Source organism: Bremia lactucae, linkage group LG12 (assembly GCF_004359215.1).
Source record: "Bremia lactucae strain SF5 linkage group LG12, whole genome shotgun sequence".
Taxonomy (NCBI): Eukaryota; Oomycota; class Peronosporomycetes; order Peronosporales; family Peronosporaceae; genus Bremia; species Bremia lactucae.
The window spans coordinates 1,370,992-1,384,805 of NC_090621.1; positions in this window are offsets into that span (position 1 = coordinate 1,370,992).

Sequence of the window (13,814 nt, forward strand, 5' to 3'; positions counted from 1 at the left end):
TTATCCGTTTCGTTCAGGATTCCATTGCTAACGCAGTGGACCGACAGAAACGGAATGCGGACAAACATGGAAGAGCAAATGTTCATTCATTTAATATTAATGATCTAGTGCTACTCTCTACGGTAAACTTACCTAAGCGATTAGTCACTAATGTGGGTAGCAGTAAACAACTACCCAAGTTCATTGGGCCTTTCCGTGTACTGCATCGCAGAGGCAATGCATACACAATAGAATTGCCACGTAGGATTCGAACGCATCCTACGTTTTACGTTGGTCGGCTCCGCCCGTACCATCAGTACGCGGCTTCTTCCGAGGACGGATCTGACCAACCTTTTCCAGAATCCCTAGAAGATTATTGTGGTCACGAGTCAGCCATTTTCGTCCAACTCATACACGTAGTCGACTTCCAAAGAGGGGTCGTATTCACGTGGTGAACCACCGCGTGCTCCCGCAACATCTATGTGTTGCGCGAGAAGAAGATACTACGGCAGACGGACCAGCACCCCGCATGGATCTGTTCTTCATGCGATGGAATTTTAAATGATGGTTCTGACCAAAGTGAACACTCCATCCAATGAAAGTCAGAGTGATTGTCGTTTGAGGAGGGATGATGTAACGGGAGTATCGTTACATGAAATTAACACTTAAAGGTTGTTAATTTATATATTATCTAAAATGGAAGATAATATTTGGAGAATATTACTTTATATAGTAATGTTCAGAATTCTTATCCATACATACGTATAGGCCATTATATCTATTTATCCCGCAGACTAATCAGCTGTAAACGTAAATAAAAAGAGAGAGACAGATAAGATTTCGATTGCATGTTTAGTATTAGTTCATAATTAAGTTAGCATTAATAGATAGAAAGAAGAGAAACTTAATTATATTAAAACAGTTTTCATTTAACCGTCTTTAAGGTAGTTGTCTTAAAGAGAAGTCTTCCCCTGCACGTACTAGTGTACGTGAAGTGACGGAAGGCACCACTCGCAACTGAAGCAGTGCAAAGTAGACTTGTACTGAAGCAGTACAAGTCGTAGTGCCCCGTTACACGCAGGTTTTCGCGCCATAAGCAAAAATAAATTGGAATTGAATAAAAGCCAACAACCGCTTGTTGGTTAGAAGGTGATGTAACGGGGTGTCCCGAAATATAAATATTATTTCCTACACGAGAATGAAACGTCTGTTTGAGCCGGGCTTTAAAAGCCTGTAGCGATCCAAGACATATGGGTCGCGCATCTTAAGGCCCAATGCCCAAGTTTTGGCCCGATCTGCCAAATTTGATTGAGCGAATGCGACTTGCATTTGCTCGTCGATAGTGTCACGTGCCCTTATGGCATCGTCCAACTCGACAAATCATCTTAAGAGGGAGTCTTCTTCGACTCCCCTATACTTATAGATATCAATCTTTAGAGTTTCGGGACGACGCGTATGCGTCGTCCCAGGTACAGAGGTCTATACCTGTTGTAAACTCAACAGTCCTAGCTGTTGAGAGCCTTGCTGATACAGCAAGGCTACCTTCTCCTTCACCTCGTCATATTCATTTTGTATGAACTTGGCGTTGGCTGAATGGAGGGCATCTCTGTCCAAATTGGACAGCATTGCCAATATTGCATCGTTTCCTACGGTCGAACTCATTCGTTCGACCGCACTCCTTTCTATGTCACTTAGAAAAGAGTAGCTATCACGCGAAGCGTGATGCGTATTCCCACTATCATGTGACATGTCCATATTAGATGAAGGAAATGTGGTCTTGGACCGACCACAAAGTTTACCAGGTGTAACGGAGCACTACGACTTGTACTGCTTCGGTACAAGTCCACTTCGCACTGCTTCAGTTGCGAGTGGTTCCTTACGTCACTTCACGTACACTAGTACGTGCAGAGGAAGACTTCTCTTTAAGACAACTACCTTAAAGACGGTTAAATGAAAACTGTATTAATATAATTAAGTTTCTCTTCTTTCTATCTGTTAATGCTAACTTAATTATGAACTAATACTAAACATGCAATTGAAATCTTATCTGTCTCTCTCTCTTTGTTTACGCTTCCAGCTAATTAGTCAGCGTGTTAAAATAGATATAATGGCCTATACGTATTCATGGATAAGATTTCTGAGCATTACTTTATATAGCAATATTCTTCAAATGTTATCTACCTTTTAGATAATATATTAATTAACAACCTTTAATTTATAATTTCATGTAACGATACACCCCATTACACTGCGCGTGGCCTGTGAAGCTGCAAAGCTGGCAGCTACACGGCTCGGTTTAGCTGCTGGTGATGCAAATATTTCAGAACACGCTCATGCGTCTACCGTGGGAACCGCGTCGCCTCCTACTCTAATTAAAGGTGACTGGTACAAGTCACCTGCTACTCCCACAGCACGTGAATCACCTTCTACTCCCGTAGTAGGTGACTGGGACGAGTCGGCGTCATCGTCCGACTCGGTCACGACTTTGCAGGCCTTCAGTTCGCTCGGGGCTGAGTCCGACAAACCTACGAGCTCTGACGTGATGACGAAAGAGATAATGACGCAGTTGTTTGACTCGTCGGATCCTTTTTGTGGGGGGGGGTCATTTGGTGACTCGAAGGATGATGATAACTCTAGTGATGTCAGAATGCGTCATCAGGACGAAGTGATTCCAAAGATTATTTCGATAAGCATACTGCTGGTGGTGCTTGTATGCATCACAGGGACGGACTGATTCTAAGGGTCACTCCGAGAGTAATGTTAGCGTTAATGTTTACATGAACCAACGGGAGAGGGACCGCAATGCGCTGCGGTTTGTCCCCGAAATTAAATCCTACTTTCCCTCTAAGGGCAACTTAATCTGTTGGTCTGGTACGACCAACGATCGCTACAAAATCCCACTGTTCGGCTCATCCAGGCTTCACAAGTCTGGTGAGGACGAGAGATTTTTTCATCGATGCCTTTTTCCAGCATCGATCGTAAACCTGCAAGCGTGCAAAAGGATGTTACTTCATTGTTTTAAGCTTGTGAAGCATTCGTACAGAATGTGCAAAGCCTAGGCCGCGAAGCCTGGCTTGACAAACTGGATGCTTCCGCGACCAATTTGAGAGACGGACTGTTGTCGGTGCACGTTACAAGCTGCAGAGCAGTAGGGTTACCTTGCCTCTCATGGGCAAGCAATGTCTCTGCTGCTGTAAGGGTCCAGTTCAGGAGACATACTACCATAATGACCTCATTGGAGGACGTGCATCTCTTGTGATATATGCGAAACGGATCAAGAGATTGCAAACCTTTTACGAGGGCGTGAGGCGCTTGTTTTCCGATGGACTTTGAGAAGAGGATGAAAACCCGTAACCTCCATCATTAGCTGGGCTGCGAGGGCGGATACCCTCGCCAACGAACGAGATAACTCGTTCTGACCAACGGTGATTCAAGAAGCGTTTAATGCGAATAAAAAGAACGCTCGCAATACGTTTAAGCTCAAATCTACAGATATGGCATTTATGATTATTAAAATAGTTTATATATTTTATACTATTAAAATATAAATCAGTCTGAAAACTACTTCCTAGTTCGTAAGTGCGCACGTGGAGCCGGATTACCGCTCCTGTGACGTTCGTTGGGTGAAGTCGCTAGGCGTTCACCAACTACCTCAATGTGCGTAGGAGAAGACGGTAAAACCGTTTTTTTTGCTGTGCTAAGGTGTATACTTAAGCAGAGTGTGGCAGCAATAGACGTAACCGCCTACACTTGGTAGTACTATAAATCCTTGCCCGCGACCCGCATCTCGGAGCGTGTCAGTGAGGATGACCCTCAATATCGATTGAGCTCGTTTCCCCCACCTCTCCGAAAAACATCGGGAGGTGGCAGAACACTTGGCACAGGGACTGGTGAACAAGCCCTAGACAGGCTCTTAAGTTGTCTTCTTGAGCAACAGGCGTTCGTGCTCGGACAGCGAAGGGTCGCGTCCGAGGCACAAAAACATGCTGCTGCGCAGTCCGTTACTCAGCCTCAGGATGAGCTTAGGCGAGACCAGGCTCGGAGGCTAGAGCGAGGCTCATACCAGGACTAATGAGATGCTCTCCGCCTGGCCGCATCAGCCGAGGCTCATTCGAATGGACCCGCCAAGTCCGAAGGTACGGCAGCGCACAGGATTATCCACTGGCTGTTAGCCGTTGATCAATACGGTGTCGCACAGCTCATCGAAGACGACAGCCGGATGATGTCGCTCGCCATATCGCATCTGTGCGGTAAGGCCTCAGATTGAGCTTACTCGTCACTTATGGCAGACGGATAGGCTTTTCCTACATAGACATCTCTAAGACAAAAATCGCGCCATGATCCAGTCGCCGAACAACGAGGCGTTGCTTCAGGCGCGCTTCTTTGGGGCACGATAGGCGAAGGGATTTCTGCAAGATTATATGCAGGAGAATAGCTTGTGTCGGCATTCATTACCGTAGGTCCGATTCCGTAGCACATTAAGGTACCCACGTTTATGAACGGACTACTGCACGGCCCATTACGACAGACCCTTTTCAAAAGATTCCGTCGACTATGTAAGAGGGAATCAAAATTGCCTCAAATGAGGAGCAATATTTCAACAGTACCTCGGCGGCAACTTGGAATAAGCCGTTGGTCGAGAGGTCAGATGCCTCTCCTATGGAGTTGGGCAATGCAGATGTAGTCTCCTTAAGTTCCAGCAAGTGCGGCCATATGATGGCTTGCTGCTATGCCTGAGTCTCTAGCTGGTGCGAAGAGGACGAGCAAGAGGAATCCCTTCCCAAAGGGCGAAGGCAATAACCAGAGCGCGAGACGCATGAGTTCTGCATCGAACACTGAAAGTTCGGTATATGCAGGAGCGCATTAGGGGCGGCATGCCCAACTGACGTGGACTCTGAAGCTATTCTAAAGTTCAGCGTTATCGAGCAGATGGGTAGCATAGTCTCCAAGGTCTCAAAAGTTCGGACATCAAGTCTGCTTGGCTATAGCGCTCGGGTACGAGGCTATGACCATGTGATGACCCTTTAAATGAATTCGGAAGCATTACAAAAATATACAAAACTGGCGGCTTTGAAACAGAGACCGGCAATGTTTGAGTCGCTTTGCCAGGATGGCAAGCGAGAAGAGGCGACCGCTTGTAAAATCGGAGGGAGTTCAAGTAATATCGCCTTCGGCTTAAGTGACTTTCCCTGTAGAGAGAAGTTCCGAGTGCTAGTCCGTATGACCTCATCCTAGGCATGCCATGGTTGGCAAGACACCAACCGATGATATACTGGCGTACACGCACAGTTGTTAACTCTATGCAAGACACCGAAAAGGATTTGCTCCCGGGAGAGGCTTATGCACTTGATATCGTGTCGAACACAGTTAAATGTGTGTTGACGGGATGTCGAACGTCACCAAGTCCTACCCAGCTCGTGGAGACTGGGGTAGTGAAAAGGACGATGACAAGTAGTCATGCGTCCGAATGTCCTGCACAGAGCCGAGAGCCTGTGGCAGTAGACGGCGAGCTGATAGGAAGTCAAGCGTCGCATGAACCGGAACCGGAACATTACCTAGAGCCTGTTGCGATGGAAGGGGTTTTGCCAGGAGAGTAACGGCACCCGCTTCCCAGTCAAAGGGCGTGGTTACTAGGAGCCGAGTACCGACCGGTTGAGACGATCAAACCCACATCCAAATGAGGGACCTTTGGATCAGATTCTATTGGAGAGGACAGGCCTTCGAACGAGGTCTTCGAGGCCGTCAATTAGAAAATTACGGAGTCATACTTAGTTGAGGTGCTCCGGCAAATTTTTAAACCTGTCGAAAAGATAGTAAAACTCTTGGAGATGTCGTGGGATCTGTCCCTCTCCGAACTAACGGAAGGAAAGATCCACGAAGTAGTCACACCGATTCAAAGAGAGAATTTGGTGGACTGTTGCTCGTTGTCCACAACGGATGAGAGCGTTCTAAAAACGGACAAAAAGAAACGGTTCACTGCTCAAGGTTAGGATGTCTTAAGAGACAGTCCGTTCTTTAAGGTTCTGTGGGAAATATCGTGATGTGTTCCCAGAAGAAGTGCCGAGATGCCTACAAGCAGAAAGGGACGTCGGGCACGAGATTGATCTCGAACCTAGCACCAAGATTGTGTGAACAGGCAATAGCCGTTGCCGAAAGAACAAGTCGCATACATGGATGAGTTCTTCGACAAGCGAGCCAAGGTGGGATATGTACGTGAGAGCAAGTCGCCTCAGTGCAGGCCGTCCTTTTGTGTGCGTAAAGCCACAAGTGGATGGCGCATGCTTACAATAAGCTGAACACGGCGACCGTACCGGCACAAACGCCAATCCAGCGAACAGATGTTTTGGTAAGGTCCATGGGAAAGTCAACTATCTTTTGCGCGTTGGATTTGAAAGATGGCTTCTATCAGGTACTCATGAGAGAGTCCAATTAAGCCTAACTGCAGTAAGCGCCCCAGGCGGTGTGCTTTGGGAGTCGCTTGTGACGCCCCAAGATTTGAGAAGCGCACCAGGGACATTCAACCGGGTGATGGCTCACGTGATGCGTCAGAACCATGCCTTCGCGCCCCATTAATTTGACCATGTATTAGTGCAGAGTAGGGCCGAGGACAGGCTTAGCGAAAAATTGTCGCACAAGCGTCATTTGAACGGTGGGTTGCAGACTCTAGAGGACGCCCAATTGTACGTCAACTTGCAAAAGTGCGTCATAGGAGTCCCCGGGACGCCTGTGATGGGCTGCATCGTAGGTACACATGGTGTACGAGCAGACCCAGGCAGCCATCAAGAAGGCATCTGGGCCGTAAAAGACATTTCTGTAAGTTACAGAGAAATTTAATGGCCATACCGATATTGATGAGTTGTCACTAAAATAGCTCTTGCGAACAGTGCCAGCGCGTTGCCTGCAAAGTCCAGAAGTGCGCCACTGAAGCCGCTACCGATTCCAACGGATCGTTGATAGTCGGTAAGTCTGACTTCATGTTTGTCATGCCGATCGACCATAAGGGTCGGACGGGGCTCGTTGTCTTTGAAGACAGATTGAGCAAAATGGTGCGTTAAGCATCATGTAAAACATCCATCACAGGCAGAAACGTAGCTCACTTGTTCCTGAATCATGTATACCGACTCCATAGTATCGGACCGGGAACCACGGTTTACGTCAGGTTTTTGCTTCCATTTGTTTGAGCTGCCAGGTAGTAAGCTCCACATGTCGACCGTAGATCATCCCAAGACCGATGGCCAAACAGAACGTGCCAATTGGGTCGTGGCGGACGTATTACACACGATAGCGACTCCCAAAGTATGGAGAAAACAGTTGCCCTTGTGGAATTTGCTATAAATAACAGTGGTCGCGCCAGGACGGGTGACATCATTCTTTATAAACGGACTGCGCTTTCCTCGGACGCCAGTCTCGTTTGTGCGCTGCCCGGGTCTTAGTGGGAGAGTTTCCTAATTACGCTCGGTGCGAAAGAAATACATAATTTCGTCAATATGACGATGACACGCGAGGGTATCATCTCAATGACAGAAACTTGCCCTAGTGACCCTGCCGGATTGACAGTGGTAAGGATGGAGTCACGGCAAGGAATGCCCGTGCTCCAAACAATGACGATGTTTCGGTCTTTACAACTACGTCCTATGACCGACCTTTCGGCGGTGTCATAGGCGAGTTGGGTGCTAAAAGCGTGAGCGAGGCTCAACGCTTCTGGATGATCGATTAGCCATCATACGAAACATCCGTGACGCGTTGCAAGCGCGCAGGATACACAAAAAGAATATGTTGACCGAAATGGTCGCAAGAATAATGAACGCTTTTGTGTTGGAAGATAAGTACTACTCAGTACTGATACTCTACCTAAAAATGCAATTTCTGTACTACCTGGGGTTCTAATTTAGGTCCCCAACCTCCTCGACCACAGTAAATGGCCCAATGTAATGCGGCAATACGAAACTATTGCCGCATTACATTGGGCCATTTACTGTGGTCGAGGAGGTTGGGGACCTAAATTATAGGCCCACCCTCCCGTCATATATGAAAACGCACCCCGTCTTTTACGTAGGTCGTCTCAAACGGTATGTGGGTCCAAATTAGATCATAACCCCATTAGTATAATGAAATTGATGGTAATACCGACCATGGGTCGAATGTCAAACGAAAAGGGGAGATGAGGAAGGTAAAAGACTTACCTACGACCTTTTCCTCCCACGATATCGTAACGGGCTCAGAGAGCGAGGGATACAACGCGCATAATGCGGGTCCCTCAGCATCAACTTCTTCAAGATGTCCAGCCGAAGGTTCAGGTGTTCGTATCCCTAACGATCCTGCGGACGGACATCATGAGGATCTGAAGTGATTCGCAAGACGTGACCCTCGAGATTACCAATGCCTCGTTCAGCAGCATTTAACACCTGTGACTGAACGAACGCGGGTAAGGCAGTCACGAGTAGGTGAGCCTAATATAGTCGCTACTTCTAGCGGGCGCTACCTTTATTGGTGGATGCGGGTGGGAACCAACGCTTCCTTGTTGGAAGAATTTTGCCCACCGCTCCGTTAAGCAGAGATATCAGATCCTCGTCCAATGGAGAGAATATCAGAAAGGTTTCGACTCTTGCGCACCGATCGATATCCTAAATATTGACGTGACTCGGTGACTGCCTATGCTGAGGCCTCTCCGCTAGTCTCTAATGGACTAGCAGGAGTAGCGTGGTGAGAAGAAACGGGGGGTATAGTACCGCCATGATTTATTTCATACGCAAGCGGGCGAAATTAATTCGCTGCGACCGCTATTTCACCGCATCGTAATGCAGTTGAAAGGGGCGCGTGAATTCCGCCTCGTACTGATCTGGCGATTTATTTGAACGCAACACTACCGGGATCTAGGAAATACATCCAACCGACTTCCCCTAAGCCTTTTATGAATTATAGACGCCATAATAACTTTGAGCGTCTAGAAAAGCGCGCTCTAGGAGCGACACTTTTGGCTCGTTGATACGAGATTATTGAGATGGAGGGGGCATAAATAATATTCCACCCGTCACATAGCCACGTTCTATATACGACTGGCTTGTGACACTGACTGGACACGCTCACATGCTGTCGGTGGAGCTTGCGTTTAGGGTCTTCTGCGTCATACCCGTTGTGAATGATGGTCTGAACGACAGGCATTGTGGTTATACCCAACTGAGAAGCAGATGCGCCACTAATGGTCGCTTCGCTAGCCAGCGCAGACAACGAGACAGCATAGGAAAACTTTGTTGTCTCCATGTAGGAGCATGTAGTGAAGTTTGGATGGACAACAAAGTGCCATCATCCTTCCTCATTAGCTCGCTGCACTCACCACTACTATGAGGTGATGGCAATCGTGTCGATCAACAATGAGCGACGGATCTACATCCTCATTGTAAAAGTGGGATTGATTATTCAGCTCAGTTAACAGCGCGACAGCAGTAGTAGCTGTCGGCGTTGTAACTGTGGCATGAGCGACGGCGGCGTGTTAACGCGGCGCGTGCGCTTCGTGCGTGATTGAGTGGGTGTCTTTGCAGAATACCAGCTTGCCTCCTTTAGGTGGCATGTTTGGCGCCGTGTGATTAAAAAAACATGAAAATAAAAAAAACATGCACACAGGTTATTAAAGTGACTGAGAGGACTAGAGCGGCGCGTGAAGCAGCTCGCTGCCCCTTGTTCCTCATTGACGAATTTGCAAATCTAAAATTGTTCTTAAAAGGGGGGGCTATGGTTGCTCTATGTTACAAAATCCCCGTTAAGTACACAAAGTGTAATTAAGGGGACGGTTTATTACTTAGGTGATGTAAGTAGACCCACCCTTATGTATATGACGCGCATGGGTTCATTCACAGTAGAAGGGATGATGCCTAGCGTCATCCAAGATACGAGGTATTTAAAATTTTACGCTCCTAATACATATCACTCCATATCTACAGAGATGGCATTTATAATTGGTTACAAAAAGTTTGATACTCAAACCGATTAAATATAGGGCATTCCTAAACTCATCCTCGCTTTTCCTAAACTCACTCCATACGTTTCATTAAATATACTAACGTCGAAATCTCCGTGCACGATCAGCAACGTTGAAAATTCCGTGCACGATCAGCAACGTTGAAATCTCCGCGCACGACCAGCAACATCAAATCTACCGTCAATCATCCACCTTCCTAAAGTCATGTTGTGCAATTTCGACGCCGCCATTCGAACCAAGGGGGTCCGAGCATAGGTATATATATTCGATCGCTGCCTGTACTCCTAGAGGAATCCCGGGTGTTGTGTAAGCTATATCGCCTGCGGAAAATAGTGTAGTTAGGTTAGAAAGTGGATGATTGATGGTAGATGTTGATGTTGCTAGTCGTGCGTGGAGATTACAACGTTGCTGATCGTGCACGGAGATTTCGACGTTGATATCTTTATTAAAATGTAATGGGCTGTAATTATGAAATTTGATTGGCTAGAAAATGGATGGGGTGATTAAGGTAAAAGCGAGGGTGAGTTTCGGGATTCTCTAATTATAAATCAGTCTGGAAACTTCTTCCTAATTTACAAGTGTGCTGGTGGAGCCGACGTACCGCTCCCGTGACGTCACGCAAACTAAGGCTACTAGTACGTTGAAGGAGTCGCTTAGGCGCCCACCAACTACTTGCAACCTTTCTCTGCACGTCAGTTTATCCAAAGTAATCCAGACACTCACCTTCACTGTTATCAGTGTAGGTGTTGTGAGTTCTATTGTCGGCACTACTTTATCAATTTTAATTACAAAAGCTGCCCGTTACACTCACAATACCAGGAGAAATAGAATGCATGTTTGGAACCAGCAAAGTAGGGCAAAGGGACTGCGTTCTAAGTTAAGAGTGAAGGCGTTGCACGAAAGCGTCAAAAGGAAGCGAGAACAAATAATGTGCGTGTCTGCAACAACAGAGATTTGGTGTCAATTTCTATTCAGAGGCTGGTTATTGGGAAGCACAGCGATAAATGATTTTTTTTTAATTATCAAGTCAGATCTCTTGGCAAAAACGGTGCAAGACTTGGAGGAATTTGCTCCAAACTAAATTAGCAACAAAAGCATTTTGAAAGGGTAATTTATACTTCTTACATTCGAAGAACTCAAGCTTCAATGCTTGCAGAGAGATTAAAAAGGCTTGATCCCGAAAGCCTGCTATATTTGCAGCTTGCAGTGATGAAATTAGTAAATAATAGAATTCAAGCGCTATGCTCGAGACGGCTAAGCAAAATTAAAAGAAAAAAAATCAACCGGTATAGCCCCCCCCCTTTTGGTATAGCCACACCCCCTCCCCGTCGGTATTAAATAAAGACGTCATAAAGAATATATTTCACTGTATGGTCATTTCACGGCATCCAAAAATCAACAGTTGTTCCTTTTCAATCGTCTATAGATCCCCCCAAATTACATTTGGGAACCGATATAGCCAAATCCCTTAACTATATATTTCTGTTTTTATGAGAGTAGCATAATGGTAGCAACTTGTTGATATTTAAAATTCATGTTGAGAAACCTTTATGCTGGCCCTTCCAGGGTCAGTAGTTCAAAAGGTCTGCAAAAAGACTTCTCAATAATTGTGTAATTTCTTTAGATATGTTATAGCAGAGAAGACAACTCGTAGTCAGGAAGTAAATTGGAAAGTATATTAGTCTTTAGAAAACTTACGCTTGCAATCAGCAACTCCTTTCTAGAAGCACTACAAAGGTCTCACCTGAGTCATTTCTTTCTTCATATAACCGATTGCTGTAGTTTCACTTTCTGTGTCCGTCGGAAAACGATAACAATCAAACGTCATCGTGACGTTTGAGCGTTCGCAAAATGTCCAAAATCAACACTTCTCCTCGACTAGAAGTCTCCAACGTTTGTCTTTGCCACGAAAAATTGGAACTTGTTGGTCGAAATTGCCTTAGTTAGAAAATCGGCGAGCTGTGACTTGGTTTCAATATACTCCAGCTGAATGACCTTGGCCTTCACTTGGTCTCGAACAAAATGATAGCGAATATCAATGTGTTTCGCTCGACTTTGATATCCTTCGTTCTTCGCAATAGCAATCGCGCTCTGGTTGTCTTCATACACAACCACTGGAGTGTCAATCTTGACCTTCATCTCCATCAATAAATTATTTGACCACAAAATTTCTTGAATGCATAACGAAAGGGCCACATATTCAGCTTCAGCAGTACTTAGTGATACACTGTTCTGAAGCTTCGACTTGAATATGACTGGTCTGTCAATGCACGCACTTTGGCTGATCTTGAGCTTCCTTGTATGCTGTGCATAGTCCACCTCAATGCCAAAAATAAATCTCACATTGCCTAGCGTCTTTAACTTGAAATGACTTGCAAGTTCATCTGCAACTTTGTCAATTAAATTAGCAGAAGTACCTCCAATCATCATATCATCGACAAACAGCGTCACGTATATCCACGAAAGGTTTCCATCGTGACGAACGAAGACGCATGGGTCCGAAACACATGGAACAAAATCCATGTTGCAAAACATCTTCGAAATTGTCTTGAACCACGTTGCAGCAGCCTGTTTTAATCCATACAAACTTCTGTTAAGCTTCAAAACTTGACCTGGGTCCATTTCGACACCCTGAGGCGTGGAAATGTATACATCTTCGTTCAAGACGCCATTTGTGAACGCAGTATCAATATCATACTGGTGAATTCTCATTCCATGATGACAGCACACAGCCAGGAAGACGAATAGAATTCATGTTCGCAACCGGCGAATACGTTTCGCAGTAATCAACTCCATAGGTTTGACAATAACCCAACGCCACAAGTCGAGCTTTGTACCGCTCAATATAACCAAACTCGTTTCTTTTGATTGCGAAATCCCATCTGGTTCCAATCACATTTTTGTTTGGAGAATTTTCCACTACAGTCCGTGCCTTTTTGTTATGCAGTGCCTTTAGTTCGACCTTGATCGCATCACTCCACATCTTGGATTGAGAAGACGCCATTGCATCTTGGTATGTAGATGGAGTTTCGAGTGCTGCATTTGCTTGCTCATACTCAATTCGATATCTCTTTGAGGCTCGAGCCTCTGGTCCTTACTGCGCGATGTACCATGTACACTAGAAGTCCTGACTGGAACCAAATCTTGATCTTCATATTCGATGATGTTAACGCGAGCGGGGCATTTTGACCACCAAATTGAAATGATTGCACCATAGAGAAATCAGTGTGAAAATTCAAGTCCCCCCTGGGCACAATGTCTCGAGTCGTATCCACATCCAAATAAGTTGGCTCCATGTAAACATCATCGAAATCGAAAGCAGGATCAGACACATGCTCAAATTCCTGGCGTGGAGTTATAGACTCAAATTCACTTGGAGGTGAAATGACTTGATTATTGCCAGTCTGATCCACAACCATCGGCTCAACGTCACGTTGAGTGGTAGTAAGTGGTAATTGACAAACATCTCCATGGTCATCATTGTCATGATCCACACGTGTAGTAACCTGAATATCACCATTCTGTATATCTCCAATCACTTGCACATACTTGGACCTTGGCAACTCTTGTAAAGTCACTAAGTATTTAGCCAAAAATCGGGTAAAAATTTATTGATCGCGTGATCTCCAGGCGATCAGACTCGAAATTCCAAACACGATATCCCTTCACATTGTGTGAGTAACGCCAAAAACATGCATCGAAATGCCTTTTTGTCCAACTTTAGACGTTTTGGTTTTGCAATAAGTGCGTCACCTTTTGCACCAAACACTCGCATGTGCGACAGATCTGGCTTGGTTCCAAAACACACTTCAAATGGGGTCTTGGTTGGGTGAAGGCGCACGTGACTCGATTAGTCACG